This window comes from Bos indicus, chromosome 3, assembly GCF_029378745.1.
Source record: "Bos indicus isolate NIAB-ARS_2022 breed Sahiwal x Tharparkar chromosome 3, NIAB-ARS_B.indTharparkar_mat_pri_1.0, whole genome shotgun sequence".
Taxonomy (NCBI): domain Eukaryota; kingdom Metazoa; phylum Chordata; class Mammalia; order Artiodactyla; family Bovidae; genus Bos; species Bos indicus.
Genome location: NC_091762.1, coordinates 541,688 through 559,345, shown reverse-complemented (window position 1 = coordinate 559,345; position 17,658 = coordinate 541,688). Strand labels below are relative to the sequence as shown.

The 17,658-nt window shown below is 40.9% G+C and overlaps 1 protein-coding gene across 6 annotated transcripts in view; it reads right to left on the bottom strand.

The window, feature by feature from the left end:
* Positions 1-17,658, bottom strand: part of GPR161 (G protein-coupled receptor 161) — a 55,506-nt gene that overhangs the window by 23,623 nt on the left and 14,225 nt on the right. The gene's annotated exons all lie outside the window — the stretch shown is intronic.

Sequence of the window (17,658 nt, the reverse complement as noted above, 5' to 3'; positions counted from 1 at the left end):
GGTGCCTAGACTGCCTACACAGCAGCAGCCCATGATCTCCACTTGACCAGAACCCTCTGTCCAGACACCTTTGGCCATAAGGGGCTGGTAGGGTAAGGAAGGCAGTCCTTCCCCTTCCCAGCAGCCCTAAAGGTCAGTTTAGAAAGTCTCCCTTTACAGCAAGCCTCATTCATAGGTCACAACCACAGATCCTGCCAGCTTGAATGGCATCAATTAATTCTCATCCCACCTACTCTTGACAGCCTTCAAATATTTCACACATGACTTGCTTTCTTTTCTCCAGATTAAATCTCCAGGCTCCTGATGTGACTTCTGGACTCTTTACTAAGCCAGACTTCCTCAGTTTCTCACCAATTTCAATGACCCTATTGATTTGTGGTCCTCCGAACTGAACATATCATTCTGGATATCTGGTAAATGGTGAGCATAAAGGGAAAATTTTCTCCATCATCAGGATAATCTTCTACTATAGTTCATTCTAAGAGTGCATTTTCTTTTAGCAACTGTTATCTGTTAACTGTTGGACTTATACAAATGTGTGGTCAATTAAAACCGAAGGTTTGTTTATACACATATGAGTTTATGTAAAGGCACGTGTCCTCAGGCTTGAACTAACGGAATTAGTGTTTTTAAGCCTAAGTACAAAACATCATTTTGTGCATTTTGGTTCATATTTCCAGGCTGCTAAAATATTCTGAATTTTGATTCAGCTATGCAATATGTTAGGTACTCCAGTTTTGTGTGATAAATATACTTTATAATTATGCCTTCTATTTCTTTGTTAGCTTATTTTTGGATTTTATTCCTTGAGTTATAAATTTTGTTCATTCTTATAAGTAAATTATTAACTGGTTCAATCCCTGGGTTGAGAAGATCCCCTGGAGAAGGAAATGCAAGCCATTACAGTATTCTCGCCTGGAAAATCCCATGGACAGGGAAGTCTGGTAGGCTGCAGTCCATAGGGTCTCAGAGAGTCAGACAGGACTGAGCAACTAAGCAAATCTCAAATAAAGGTCCTATAAGCATGTTATACTTAACTGTATAAGTGATAACACTGCGGTAAAGAAAACAAATTCTGAGTCATTAGACAAATGACAAAATGGGAGAAAATACTTAAAACGTATATCACAGAGGACTAATCATTCTAATTCATAAGGAATTCCTAAAAATAAAAAGGTAGAAAGTGGGTAAAAGACATTTTTTAAAAAATGGCAACTATATGAGATGATGGCTGTTAACTAAATTTATGGTGGTAATTGTTTTGCAATATGCACATATATCAAATCATGTACATCTGAAACTTATACAGTATTATGTGTCAAATATATCTCAATAAACTTGAAAAAAGGCATACACAGAGAGTTCACAGAAAAAGATACACTAATTGTCCTTAAATGCATGAAAAGATGTTCTGTTTCATTCAAAATAACAGGAATGGACACTAAAATTACACTGAGGTACTATCTCTTTCCTTTCAGGCCAGTAAAAATTCAAAAGTTTGGCAACTCTGTCTGTTGGGGAGGCTGTGGGGAAGCAGGCATTCTCCTACCCTCCACATGGGAATGCAAAGTGTAAAAACTGAAGGGAGGAGGATCTGGCAATACCTAACAAAGCTACATAGGCACCCAAGCTTTGATCTAGCAATCCCATTTCTAGATATTTACTCTGAAGATATAAGTTCATAACATAAAATAATAGATATGCAGGGTTATTTTATTAAGGCAGTTATTAAAAAAAGAAAATGTTTGAGAAGAGGGGAGAAATAATAGATTTGCACATTAAATATACATAAATATATGTGACTCAGACAGTAAAGAATCTGCCTGCAATGCAGGAGGCCTGAGTTCAATCCCTGGGTCGGGAAGATCCGTGGAGAAGGAAATGGCAACCCACTCCAGTATTCTCACCTGGAGAATTCCATGGACAGAGGAGCCATGGGGCCGTAAAGAGTTGGACACGACTGAGCAACTTAACACATTTTCACTCTTCATATTTAATTATGCAAAAAGAAAAGTAGGAAAGATAAACAGAAACTAAGATACAGATGGAAGTAGACTTCTCTAAGTATGTTATTACAGTTTTGATTTTTTTCTTGAAAGGCAGATTATGTAAAAATTTATTTTATTTTATTTATGTATTGTTGACTATGCTGGGTCTTTGTTGTTGTGTGTGTCTTTCTCTAGTTGCAGAAAGCAGGGGCTACTTTTCGTTGCAGTGTGTGGGCTTCTCATTGAGGTGGCTTCTCTTGTTGCGGAGCACAGACTCTAGGGTGCTCGGACTTCAGCAGTTGGGTCACGTGGGCTCCTGGGCTCTAGCGCACAGGCTCCATAGTTGTGTGCAGCATGCGGGATCTTTCCATATCAGGGACTGAACTAGTGTCTCCTGCATTCTTTACCACTGAGCCACCAGTGAAGTCCCACAGTTTCGATTTTTGAACCATGTAAATATTTTACATACTAAGTTAAATGAAAATGTATATAAAAAGTAAATGTATCAGTTCAATTCAGTTCAGTTGCTCAGTTGTGTCCGACTCTTGGCGACCCCATGAATTGCAGCACTCCAGGCCTCCCTGTCCATCACCAACTCCTGGAGTTTACCCAAACTCACGTCCATCGAGTTGGTGATGCCATCCAGCCATCTCATCCTCTGTCGTCCCCTTCTCCTCCTGCCCCCAATCCCTCCCAGCATCAGAGTCTTTTCCAATGAGTCAACTCTTCAAATGAGGTGGCCAAAGTACTGGAGTTTCACCTTCAGCATCAGTCCTTCCAATGAACACCCAGGACTGATCTCCTTTAGAATGGACTGGTTGGATCTCCTTGCAGTCCAAGGGACTCTCAAGAGTCTTCTCCAACACCACAGTTCAAAAGCATCAATTCTTCAGTGCTCAGCTTTCTTCACAGTCCAACTCTCACATCCATACATGACCACTGGAAAAACCATAGCCTTGACTAGAAGGATCTTGTTGGCAAAGTAACATCTCTGCTTTTTAAAATGCTGTCTAGGTTGGTCATAACTTTCCTTCCAAGGAGTAAGCGTCTTTTAATTTCATGGCTGCAGTGACCATCTGCAGTGATTTTGGAGCCCCCAAAAATAAAAGTCTGACATTGTTTCCACTGTTTCCCCATCTATTTCCCATGAAGTGATGGGACCAGATGCCATGATCTTAGTTTTCTGAATGCTGAGCTTTAAGCCAACTTTTTCACTCTCCACTTTCACTTTCATCAAGAGGCTTTTTAGTTCCTCTTCACTTTCTGCCATAAGGGCAGTGTCATCTGCATATCTAAGGTTATGGATATTTCTCCTGGCAATATTAATTGCAGCGTGTGCTTCTTCCAGCCCAGCGTTTCTCATGATGTACTCAGCATAGAAGTTAAATAAGCAGGGTGACAATATACAGCCTTGACGTACTCCTTTTCCTATTTGGAACCAGTCTGTTGTTCCACGTCCAGTTCTAACTGTTGCTTCCCGACCTGCATATAGGTTTCTCAAGAGGCAGGTCAGGTGGTCTGGTATTCCCATCTCTTTCAGAATTTTCCACGGTTTATTGTGATCCACACAGTCAAAGGCTTTGGCATAGTCAATAAAGCCAAAGTAAATGTATAATTGATTGCAAACAGAAAAAAAAATAAGCCAAATTATGTGTTAGATTGATAACAATCAAACAAAGAAAAGAATTAAGTCAAGTAGCTTTTAAATGCAATGTTTTGACTATAAACTCTTAATGGTGTATATTGTATAGACAAGAGAACCACTAAGTTTACACAGCAGGTTAGATGTTGTTAATGGTGTTTTAAGTTTACAATTCTTTTTGAGTGTAGAGCAACTGAATATACATGCTTACATTGGGAAACACATTTCTAACTATGGGAGAAAGAAGAAACAAATCAGAGAATAGAGAAAGGTGAGGAAGAACCCTGTGGTTTTAGCTTACTTACTGTGGGTATCTGTAAGAATTCACTATTCAAATATAAATATAAAAACAGGCTCAAGGAAATTTCCCAGAATGCAGTTAGAAAGATGAAGAAATTCAAAACATAAAAGGCAAATGAGAGGATGAACAGGAAGTACTTCATGAGGTATAATTACTTTAGCCAAGCAAAGCAGTGTCCCCTAATATGCCTTGTAATTAACAGCATGCTCCTCTTGATTCCCACTAAACTGTTTGTTCCCTGGGAGTGAGGATGAACCACACTTTTCATAAAAACACAGTACTTTTTTTCATTGGCAACAACATGAATGGACATGGAGAGTATTATGCTAAGTGAAATAAACCAGACAATTACTGTGTGTTATCACTTATATGTGCAATCTAAAAAATGAAACTGATGAATATAATAAAAAAGAAGCTGACATATAGAGAACTAGTAGCTACCAAAGGCATATGAGAGGGAGTTAATTAAGAGGTACAAACTATTAGGTATAAAATAAGGTACAACGAGGGGCACAAATACAAGCAATGCCTGTGTTTATCTCCTGACCGTGCAGAACGGGCTGACGAGAGTGGAGATGGCTCAGACTGCAGCACAAGTGCCCTTTCCCAGGTATGTTCCACTCTTGTCTTTCCACCATCATAGGTTCACCCACCTGGATTCCGTCACTATTTTTTAAGCTCTTCAATAAAGTACAAATTGTGGCTCAAATGGTAAAGAATCTACCTGCAATGTGGGAGACCCAGGTTTGATCCCTAGGTCAGTAAGATTCCCTGAAGGAGGGCATGGGAACCCATTCCAGTATTCTTGCCTGGAAAATTCCAGGACAGGGGAGTCTGGTGGGCTACAGTCCATGGGATTGCAAACAGCTGGACTCGACTGAGAGATTAACACACACAATGAGGGGAGGGATACAAAGGGGTAGGGAATTAAGAGGTACAAACTATTTGGTATAAAACAAGCTACAAGGATATACCGTACACTATGGGGAATATAGCCAATATTTTTAAGTAACTATGAATGGAGTGTAACCTTTAAAAATCATGAATCACTATTTTGCACACCTACAACACATAATACCGTACAGCAATTACACCTCAATAAAATAGAATAAACATGAATAAAACACAAATGTTTTAAATAAAAAAAGGCAAATGAGGGAATGAACAGGAAGTACTTGATAAGCATAATTACTTTACTTGAGCAAAGTGTAGTGTTTTTCACTCATTATGGAAATCATTTCTGGAAACACGATGAACTCAGCTAATGTGAACATCTTTCCTGCTCCAAATCCATGGAAATGTTGGGTTAAATATGATCCAAAAGTTTTTAAAAAGCCAAATTTGAAAAAAGAAAGGGAAATCCATAGGTAACAGAAAACAGAGAGAAAACTCAAAGCCAGTGTTGTAATCTCACAACTGTAGCCAAAAGCCCATTAGACCTAGTTCAAAACCCCCAGGGCTGAGGTCTTCTTATGTCAGAGGATGACTCTGGGTCACAAGGCAGAGAACTGAAACCAGTACCCTGCATAAGGAGTGGGTTCCTCCATGAAAAAGGGATTAGAAAAAAATCCTCTTATTAGCAAAGGACAGTGGCAAAAATAGTCATTTATCTGAAGCTCTCAGTGAAGCCTGAAGTTTTTTCCATGAGAAATCATACATTGAGTCATGTGCCATGCTGATGAGGGTACCAAATTTATAAATTATGTACTATGCAAGCTAATAAATTCATATAAAAATTAATTCTAGCAGAAGTAGACACAAAATGGCTCTGCAGTGAATTTCCACACTCACAAAATAAACATTTAATGAAAGTGAATGCATAGCATTTGCCCTGAAGGAGAATCCACAAAACAAAAACCAGAGGAACTGATATTCCAAGAACTTGAATTAATAGAAAAATATAAAAGAGATCATAAAATAAACACAATTAAAATCTTTAAAAGAAAAAGAGGTAGAAACCATAGTGAAAAAATATGACATCATGAAAAACTAATAATAATTGTGAAAAAGAACCAAATATAAATTCTAGAAATCAGAATTTTAACCAACCAAAATTAAATACTCAGAGTATGTTGAACAACAGATTCAGCTAAAGAGAAAGATGGTGAACTGGAAGACAGTTCTGAGGGAACTACTCAGAAGGCAACAAAAAAAGCTTAAAAAAATAAAAATATCCAACAAAAGTCAACACACATGAAGAACAGGATAAGCAGATTCAACATATATTCAAAAGAAGCAGGCTCTGGAGAGATTAGAGTGAAAGGGAGCAGATACTCTTGGGTGTCTACCCAGAAACCAGCTTCAGTTTTTTTTCCTTACTAGCAGACCTCTGACTTTGTTTCGGTGTCCAGTCCTCCTCCCGGTGACTCAGAGAAGGTTGATCGGATCCCTGGTTCTGAAAGTTAGATCTTGAGTGGTCTAAACTATCGTTTTCCCTTTCTTCTTGAAAGTCAGTGGATATCTGGGAAAAGCTGCTTTGATCTCACAAAGACCCTAGAAGAGAAGTCTTTTCTTAATGGCCAAGAGAGCAGAGCTGTGATCTTGAGTGGTCTAAACTATCGTTTTCCCTTTCTTCTTGAAAGTCAGTGGATATCTGGGAAAAGCTGCTTTGATCTCACAAAGACCCTAGAAGAGAAGTCTTTTCTTAATGGCCAAGAGAGCAGAGCTGTGACAGCCACCTTGGGATTATTACAGGTGCTGGGCACATGCTGAGCATGGCAAATAAGAAAGGCTTGATCCGGAATTGTTTAATCAACAAATCCTGAAGTCACATTCACCTTGGCTTCTAATCATGCAAAGTAATAAAATTGTAAAATTATTCTTAAAGCTATTTTCAATTAGGTTTCTGTTAATTGATTCAAAAGCATCCAACTAACATTAGGGTCAACAGACACTGTCTACCTCAAGGTTGATGTATTATTTAGACGTTTAATTGAACATTTTCTAGAATTAGAGAAACACATGAGTCCTTAGAACAAAACAGCATATCGAGTTCTAAAGATAACTTAGAAAAAGTTTACATTAAGGAACATCACAGTGAAAAATGACACCAAGATACAGAGAAAATGGCAAAAGCAAATTTCCCTATAAAGACGTAATAATTAGATAAACAGCAGACTCCTCTTTTGAAGAAAACAGAAAATAGAGGCCAGAAAACAGTGGAATAATCACAAAAGTGCTAAAGAAAAGAACTCTTGCCTTATGGTTCTATAATACCATTCAAGAGGGGGCACAATATTCTTTTGAGGCAAACAGAGAGTGAATGTTTACTGATCATTCCTTATTTGAATGATCCCTTTAAAAATACATTTCATGAAGGAAACCGAATCCAGAAATAAGGGGTAGGGTATAAAAATCAACTGTTAGAATGGAAAATGGTAAATACATGGATGAATCTAAAATAAGAACAGCAAAAAAATGAAATTTAAATTTAAAAAGTTAAACATCAACACCAAGTTTTATAAAAATAGCTAACTTGGGAGCTTTAAAACCAAGATGAAATTAAAACTCTAAGCAAAATGGAAGCTCTTAAAGGTATGATTGTACTAAAAATATTCCTAACAAGTTAGTTTATACTCAGGCCAGAGACTTAGTTATGGCTGTTTCCCAACACCTGGACAAGTGCCTGGCCATAGTAGGTACATCGGTAATTATTTGTTGATAAATGACTAACCTTCAAACGTTTGTCATTGTTAAATCACATATGAGTGTTAGCATAATAAATGTAGCCACTAAAAAAAATAAAAATAGGATGTTAAAGCTTCCAATCCAAAAGCTTTAAAAAGCAGAAAAGTACTGTTTGACATGGTTCCTCTCCAGTGGCCCTATTAGCAGGGACACTAGTGAACTCAGAATCAGAGAACCCAGGGTTGGCTGCTGCCCTTGAGATCATCTGGTCCAGTTCGCCCCAGAAGGCAGAAGGGGAATGTAGTCAAAGAGCTGCCCACCCAGGAAAATCCAAAACCCTAGCCTCTGGCACAAGCCCCAGCAAATCCCCCAGGGGTGTATTTTAACAAGACAGAGGACTGGGAATATCCCAGCCAGGGAAGGCTTCCTGGCAGGCGACCAGCCTACTCAGGGCTCAACAAGCCAGGGCATATTGAATGGAAGCAAATTCAAGAGTGACTCACATCGCCACTCTCCTGGCCAGTGATGCTGCCAGACACAGAGATGTTTCTGACTCCCACTCTCCCTACGTCCTGCCCTGAGCAAATAAATCACCTTGGGCTGCAACTCCAAGAAACAATGTGACTAGAACACAACTTGAATAAACATATTGGAAATTATTCCTGGGAAAGAGAGCTAGCCCACTCAGCCACGTCACCAAGAAAGGCTGGATATGTCCTTGTCTTTACTGTCATGGCTCCAAGCATCACAGTCAGTCCTCTTTGGGAACTGCCTTTGGTTTTCTTGAATATTCCCAGAGACAGTGGCTTATCTGCTGGGTTAGATCACTGACAACAACCTCAAATCATTCAAAGCCAAATCTTGTCACTTGAGGGAGAGGTCAATAACCTTTTGGGTAAATAAACAAGGCAACACTATAGGATATTGAGACAGGTATCTATTGTGTTTTATAGACCAGCCTGCATGCTAATTCCCAAGAAATAATTCTAGAAATGTCTTGCATTGCAAAAACAGAATTACTACAATATAAAGGTGGATTCTCTCGCTTCCCTTTATTTAATTGGATAAATTTAGATATGTTCTGGTTCCATCTCATATTTTTACCCAGAATTCTGATTTTCATCAACCTACAGTGGACTTTTTTCCTGCTGTTTCCCTGTACTTGTTAGAGGTTGCGTGGCATGGTGGTTAAATGTACAGACTCTAAAGACTACCTAGGTTTGAAGCTCAGCTCCTGTAAGGAAGAATATTATCTTTCTGAGGGGCTTAAGAATCCATCTGCCAATGCAGGGGATGTGGGTTCCCCGGTTGGGGAACTAAGAACCCATATGCAGCAGGGCAATTAAGCCCATGTGCTACAAGCAGAGAAGCCTGTGAGGTCTGCAGCCTGTGCTCCACAACACAAGAAGTCCACAGGCCGCCACTACAGAAGACTGCACTACAGTGAAGAGCCCATGCGCCACAGTGAAGACTGAGCACGGCCAAAAAGAAGAAAAAAATAAAGAAATTTTTAAAAGAACATTATCTTCCTCACCAAATAATTGTGAGGACCAAGTGAGTTTATTTATATCAAGTGCCTAGGACAGGATCTGGACACAGTGAGCCTTCACTTCATATTGTGGTTCTACTTGAAGAGCTCGCCCTGATTTTACTTTGGGAAAGGACCTTCCCATATTTTGAGGCCATGGTCACAGGACCTAGGACACTGGCTGGAACAGCTGGGGGACGGGCTAGCCTACCATTGTGGGCCTAGCATTGCAGCAGCTGGCCATCTTGGACACGACAAGGAAACAGCTCACAGACAAAAAAGGGTAAGAGAATGAGAATGAAAGGGAGAGAAAAAGAGGTAGGCGGGGAGAACACTGAATGCTGCTGCTGCTGCTGCTAAGTCACTTCAGTCGTGTCCGACTCTGTGTGACCCCATAGACGGCAGCCCACCAGGCTCCCCCGTCCCTGGGATTCTCCAGGCAAGAACACTGGAGTGGGTTGCCATCTCCTTCTCCAATGCATGAAAGTGAAAAGTGAAAGTGAAGTCGCTCAGTCGTGTCCGATGAATGAGTCCATTCACAAATGCTGGTGAAATAATATGCGATTCTGAATCTTCTTGTTCTTCTCAGTTATATGACCTAGTGATTTTCTCCTTCACTTATGCCAATTTGACTAGGTTTCTGTCACTTGCAACTTGAAGAATCCTGACTGATACTCTGATACACCATGATCTGATACAGCACATCAAGACTCCACCTCTCTGGACACTGACACCAGGAACCTTCCCTTTCTCATGGGTAGGCCAACTCCTCAGGCACAGCTCTGCCTGCCTCAGTCTCCTTCTTGAGAACTTTTCTTCTTGTCACAGACCACGCCACAGACCCATGGACCCTAGTATCATGGAGTTTCTTCACATGGAAGCATAAGTAAGCTTTTCACCTCCCAGGAGATCCGTGATCCAGTCCACAAGCCACTACAAGGAAAAGGAGGCCTCATTCACCCCTAAAATACCCATTACAAATGGGGCCATCAAAGCGACAGCCTGAGATTCCACAGGCCACAGGCCAAGGCTCAGATGAGTGCTGTGAGGTCATGCTAGTCAGGAGGAGGCAGGCCCTTGGGACCTCTCTAACACGGGTAATGGACATGACAAGATACACCTGACCTCTTCAAAAGTCTTCTCCAGATAAAACAGTTTCTTTTAGGATATCTCTTCTGATATTCTTAAACAAACGCAACTGGGACAGTGGCTCATTCTGTGGCCTCCCATTTTTATGAAGAGCTGAGCAGCCTAAAAGCTGGGACTGCCACATGCCCTCATCTAAAGAAATCAAATGTATGATAGGTTCAAATAAACAACCCTCCAGGTGAAGAAATGCTTCCAAACACCACTTCAAATAAACTTAAGTGAAATCACTGTGATGGTATTTTGGCCATATTTTCAGGGGATCTTCAACTCAGCACCTCAAAGCATTTTACTCATCAATCACCAACTGGAGCAGTTGAGGGGGTGCAGCTGGGGAAAATATTCAAATTAACAACCTGTCTTCCACTAAGGTAACTGAGCTAGACAGTGAACCCCCACCCCTATCCCACCCACAAACCAGACCACACAACTCGTTGATAGCCAGAAAGAGATCCCAGGAACCCTGGGTCTCCTTCCCTGCATTCCTCTGTCCTTCCCTGGCATACACATGAAAGTTGTTCCAAAGACGGTGGGTTGATGAGTCGACCCCTGCAGCCCCAGAGGGATGTGTCTACCCAGCCAGCCCAGGGTCTGTTACAATGCACAGTGCTTTGTTCTTGTCCCCACAAGGGCACCACAAACCTAGTAATTTCCTCTTCCAAAACATCCCACTTTACCTGTAATGCAGGTCTGAACCCTGGGCTGTTTGGCAGCATGTACCAGAAGATGGAAAAGAAACTAGAGTCAGAACCCCAGTGACCCTGTGGTCCTTGTCTGAATTCTTGGTTGGCCAGTGGGAAAGACCTGGCTTTGGTCACCTCTGTATATACATCAAACAACATCACCAACCTCAACAATTTCCTTTGTAAGGATTGAAAGTCTGGAGTCTAGGGCTCCTCACTGACCATGACCCTCTCCACAAAGATCTAACTTTCAGCCATAACTCTGTCAGATGTCTTTCCAAAACTAAGCTCCTGTTTCTCAGCAAAAACATTTCCCAAGGCTCAGTACTTGATCCGTTCCTTTCTCTCTATGCCCTTGAGAATCTTACCCATTTCCAAAGTGTTCTTTAGTTATTATTAACTAATAATAATCAGTATTGGCAAAACAATGTGCAACAGACAATGTAAGTTTACATACATCATTTCATCTCCGGAATAACTTTTAGAGGTAGGAATTATTCTTCTCCCTGTTTCAGAGAAGCAGCACGACATACGGTTAACAGCATGAGCTGAACTAGAGAGCCTGGGTTCACATCCCAGCTCCACTAGCTACTGACTCTATGGTCTTGACATGTTATCTGACCTCTCTGGGCATCAGTTCCCCACTCTGTCAAATGGAGATAATATTTCTTGGTCAGGAATAAGTACCTCATATGGTTGATGGACAAAAATCAATGAGTTAATATTTGTAGAGTGCTTAAAATAGAATTTGGCACCACATATGTTTGTTAAATGAATAAAGTGGGGATATTGAGGCTCAGAAAGGTTAAGTGCCCAGTTCAAGAGAATATTTGATAACAGCTCTCCAACTTGGTCCTATGGCTATGAGACTACTTTCAATTTACCTACTCACCACAGCAGTAGGATTCAACATGGTGTGGCCTCATCTAAATCCCAGTCTTTTCACCCACCAACCCCTTTATGTGCGTTCTGCTCCAGCCAGCTACGCTTACGTGCTGCCCTTTCCAATTTGCTCTGGCTTCTGCCTCGAGTTGGAATGCTCTCCCTGCTTGCAGAATGAATTAATAAAGATTTATGAATTCTAAAATGTGTTACTGATCTATTGGTCTAATAACTTGATTGAAAGAAAGAAATAAACAAATAAATATGGGGGAGTGAGGCTTTAAAGAGATACAAAAATATACCAAGTCACAACCCTGAATTCAGCAATGATTTCTTGGATGTGATGCCAAAGATACAGGCACAAAAGAAAAAATTGACAAACTGAACTTTATGAAAATTTTAAAAATTTGTATATCAAAAGATACCAGGGACAGAGCAACACACAGATTGAGAGAAAATATTTGCAAATCATATATAAGACTATAAATGAATATTCAGCATATATTAAGAACTCCTGAAATCCAACAACAAAAGTCTCCATATCCAAAAAAGATACATGACTACCCAATAAGCACATGAAAAGATGCTCAACTTCACTGATCCCTAGGAAAAGCAAAGCAAAACTATGAGGTATCACCTCACACTCATTAGAATGGCTACCATCCAAAGAAAACCCAGAAAATAGCAAGTGCTGGTGAGGATGTGGAGAATCTGGAACCCTTGTAGACTGTTGACGGGAATGTAAAATGGTACAGCTACTGTGGAAAACAGTACAGCAATTTCTCAAAAAATTAAACATAGAATTACCATATGATCCAGCAATTCTGCTTCTGGATGTATACCCCAAATAACTGAAAGCAAGATCTCAAAGAGAGGGACTCCCCTGGTGGTCCAGTAGTTAAGAATCTGTCTGCCAATGCAGGGGACAGGGGTTTGATCCCTGGTTTGGGAAGATCCCACATGCCGTGGGGCAACTAAGCCCACGAGCCCTAAGCCTGCGCTCTGTGACAAGAGAAGCCACCACCAGGAGAAGCCCACAGACCACAACTAGGGAAAGCCTGCACAGAGCATGCACTGCAGCCCCAAATAAATATACAAACAAATAGAAAAAGTGACTGATTGTAAAAAAGACCTCAAAGAGATATTTGTACACCATGGTTCATAGCAGCATTATTCATGGTAGCTAAAATGTGAAAGAAATCCAAGTGTCCACTGACTGTGAAATGCTAAGCATAATATGGTATATCCACATAAAAGAACATTATTCAGCCTTTAAAAGGAGAGAAACTTTGACATATGCTACGACATGGATGAACTTTGAGGACATTATGCTAAGTGAAATAAACCAGCCACAAAAAGACAAATATTGTATGATTCTACTTGTATGAGGTACTTAAGAGTAGTCAAAATCATAGAGATGGAAAGTAGAATGGTGGTTGCCAGGGGCTGGTAAGAGGGAGACGGGAGAGTTGTTTAATGGGTTTAGTTTTGCAAGGTGAGAAGAGTTCTGGAGACAGATGATGACAATGACTATACCATATAAATGTACTAAATACTACTGAAAGACAGTGAAAAGTGAAGTCACTCAGTCGTATCTGACTCTTTGCGACCCCGTGGACTGTAGCCTACCAGGCTCTTCCATCTTTGGGATTCTCCAGGCAAGAATACTAGAGTGGGTAGCCATTTCCTCCTCCAGGGGATCTTCCCGACCCAGGGATCAAACCCTGGTCTCCTGCATTGCAGGCAGATGCTCAACCCTCTGAGCCACCAGGGAAGCCCTAAATACTACTGAACTGTACACTTAAAAATGGCTCAGAAGATAAATTTTATGTTAGGTATATTTATTTTACAGCAATAAAAAAAGTTGGAAAAAATATACCAGGGTATCTTCTTTTTAACTTCTCTCCCCATGGGATTGAGAGAGTCATGAAATGAAGGAAGTCAGCTATCTTCACGGTTTCTCAACCACTGATGAAAAAGAAAAGAACTTCAGACAGTATATAGAGTAAACTCCTCCTGCAGTAGAGGAGGAAATACAAGCTATGTCTGCACCATATTATTCCTCACTAGGAACTAGTCCAGCAGTGACTTCCAAGGTAAAATCACTGAGTAAAACAATTCATCATGTTGCACTGTCCCCAGATCACATGGTAAAGCAAAACTCACTTTTTGTTCATCAAATTCCTCTGGTGCAGTTTTTGTTATGCGTGTTAGAGAATGAGGAGAACACTCAGTACTAAGCCAAGCTGGACTCTGAGCCATGGACTGTCGAATTTTTTCAAAGGGCCACTGGCCTCCCTCCCAAGCCTCCCCCAGCAACACTGAAAGTGGCATCATCATCCTTGTGTTTGCTGGCCAACACAGATGGGGAGGGTTCACTTCAGCCTCCCAGAAAAGCCACAAACAACCAGCTGAAGTCATGATGAAGACAACAGAAAAGCACTTTAGGAGACAGAAAGCAGTGGCGGGTTGACAACAGCTCTCTGGGGAGGCCTTAGCAGACTGAAGGTCAAGCAAGACCTCAATACAGAAATAGCTTTCTGAGCTGGACACCCAGCCTGGACCACACTACTTCCCCAGGTGGCAGAAGAGAAATGCCAGCTTTCCCAGGGCAGGCTCAGGAAAGCCTCCACAGACGCTGGCCAAGGCCAGCCTGCCTGGAGCTGGGACCCCAGCAAACCCCAAAGGCATAGCTGGGTCAGATCAGGTCAGGCCTGCTCAAGCTTGGTCCAAGTTGACCTGATGCTGCTGCCAGATGTTCCCGTGGTGATACCCAGGGCAAATGGACCAAGGGTCTGGTCAGGAGCTGGTGCTCAGGCAGAGAGAAGCCAATACCACTCCCTGGAGTTCCTGACTGGTTACTCAATATCTCTACTTGAATGGCACAGGTACCACAAGCCTAACATGTCCAAAATCAGACTTCAAATCCTTTGCCTCTCAAATCTGCTCTTTCCATGTCTCTTCAACTCATGTTGTGGTATCCTCATCCTTCCAGTTGCTCAGACCCTAAACTCTGAAGTCACTCCTGACTCCTCACTTTCTCTCACATCTCCTGCCTGATCCATTAGCAAATCTACTGGCTAATGGATCTACTTTTGGAATGTATCTAGTATTCAACTATGTCTTTCTATCTCTGCTACCATCACTCTGGTCCAGGTTATGTCTTCTCTGCATTATTAAAATCGCTTTCTCACTAAAGAGAAAGCATCTGCATCCGCCATTGTCCCGATCCTCAACACAGCAACCAGAGTAAGCCTGTTAAAATAGAAGTCAAAACACATGAACAAGTCACTGCTTATTCAAAACCCCAAAAGTATTCCCCTGTCACTTAGAATAGGCTCTGCATGATCTGGCTCTCCACTACTGGTCTAATTTCATAATAAAAATTACTTTTTAACTGCCATTACTATTTATCAAACATATCAAGCATGTGTCCACCTCAAGGCCTTTGCACTTGCTGCTTCCTATGTCTGGAATGCCTTTATCCAAGATATCATTGTAGGTTGCTCTCACTTCCTTTCAGTCTTCAAGTCACCTTTTCAGCAAAACCTTCCCAATCCACACAACCTAACATTTCATACCTCTCTCTAACATTTTATGGCCCCATTCCCTTGCTTTACTTTTCCTCCTTACTGCACGTGTATGTACTTATTTTCTTATCTTGTTAATGTCTCTCCCTCACACCAGACTGTATGCTCCAAGACAGTAAGAAATCTTGGGGTCAGCACCTAGAACAGCACCTGGCAAATGACAGGTGGCTGATATATGTGATAAATGAAAGTGTGAATTAACAGTGGAACACTGGACATCTTTGCACACAAGCCGTTATACTGCCTTTAGAGAATTATTTTTGCAGATGTAGCAAACACTATTCATTATCCAGTAAATAACCATCCTCCCCTTTTTCCTGTCAACAGATCCCTGACTTGATGTGGTGTACTATCAGTTTAATGCAAAAGTAATTGTGGTTTTTGCATTGTTAAAATGTATCTTTTGATATTGAAATACATTCTAAATAGTAGTCACATCATTTTAATGTGCATTTATCTTTTTTATTTTTTTGCTAATGACTTATCAGTTGCTGATGATTTTATCTTTATTTTAGACTATGGAACTGATGTTAGATAAAAAGCAAATTTGAAGGATTTTCTTATTTGAGTTCAAAATGGGTTATAAAGCGGCAGAGAAAACTCACAACATCAACAACACACTTGGCCCAGGAACTGCTAATGAATGTACAGTGCAGAGGTGGTACAAGAAGTTTTGCAAAGGAGACAAGAGGCTTGAAGATGAGAAGCACAGTGGCCAGCCATCAGAAGGTGGCAACAACGGAGAGGCTCATCGAAGCTGATCCTCGTATGGCTACTTGAGAAGTTGCCGAAGAACTCAATGTCGACCCTTTTACAGTTGTTCAGTATTCGAAGCAAATTGGAAAGGTGAAAGAGCTCAACAAGTGGGTGTCTCATGAGCTGGACACGCAAGCTCAGTTGCTTCAAGCATGTCCAGCTCTGTGTGACCCGAGGCACTTCAGCCTGCCAGGCTCCTCTGTCCATGGGATTCTCCAGGGCAAGAACACTGGAGTGGATTACCATGCCCTCCTCAAATGAGGAGGGGAATGGACCTCAAATCAAAAAAACTGTCATTTTTGAAGGGTTGTCTTCTCTTATTCTACACAACAATGAACCATTTCTCTACTGGATTGTGATGTGCGATGAAAAGCGGATTGTATACAATGACCAGCTCAGTGATTGAACTAAGAAGCTCCAAAGTACTTCCCAAAGCCAAAGTTGCACCAAAAAAAGGTCATGGTCACTGTTCAGTGGTCTGCTGCCCATCTGATCTACTACAACTTTCTGATGCCAGAGAAACCATGACATCTGTTCAGCAAATTGATGAGAGGCACAGAAAACTGCAATGCCTGCAGCCAGCACTGGTCACAGGAAGGGCCCCGTCCTTCCCCACAACGCCCGACTGCAGGTCTCACAACCAACACTCCAAAGTTGAATGAACCGGGCTAGGAACTTTTGCCTCATTCACCATATTCACCTGATCTCTCACCAATGGACTACCACTTCTCTGAGCATCTCGACAACTTTTTGCAGGGAAGACGCAAAACATGTCTGTATAACTGAACCACTTTGCTATATGCCTGAAACTAACACAATATTGTAAATCAGCTTTACTTCAATTTTTTAAAAAACGCACACACACACACAAAAAGAGCCAGAGAGACAGGATCTCCAGTAACAATTTCCCCTTTAAAAATGCACCAAAACCCAAGCTGATCCTTGGAAATGCCTCATTCTAGAAACATGAGTTTTATGAGTTGGTGGGGTTTTATCACCTTAAAATGTCAAACCTCTGTTTCAAACCTTTAGGCAAAATTCATGAAAATCTATCACACATTTTCCTATATTTGAAAATAAGGTATACAGATCATAATGATTTTCATGATGACTCAAGGTCATTAAACACCAAGATAAATGGAATTCTGACCTCAGATTTCAGTGCTAATGGAATGCTCTCTTTAGAAATTTTAGAGAAGATTGCTCAGCTTCCCAGTTACTCAGGTAGGGGGTTATCCCTGTGAGTGTTTATTACATGATTGAAAACACAGTGATTCCCTCAAGCTAGGTAAGGGCAATGTGATTTCCTTTTATACTGGGTAGGCCAAAAAGTCTGTTCAGGTTTTTTTTTAAAACATCTTACAGAAAAACCTGAACTTAAAAAAAAAAAAAAACTCTCTTTATCAATTTATTTATTTGGCTTAAAGAGATGGGAATATAAGACCACCTTATCCGCATTCTAAGAAATCTGTATGCAGGTCAAGAAGCAATAATCACAATAGGACGTGGAACAAC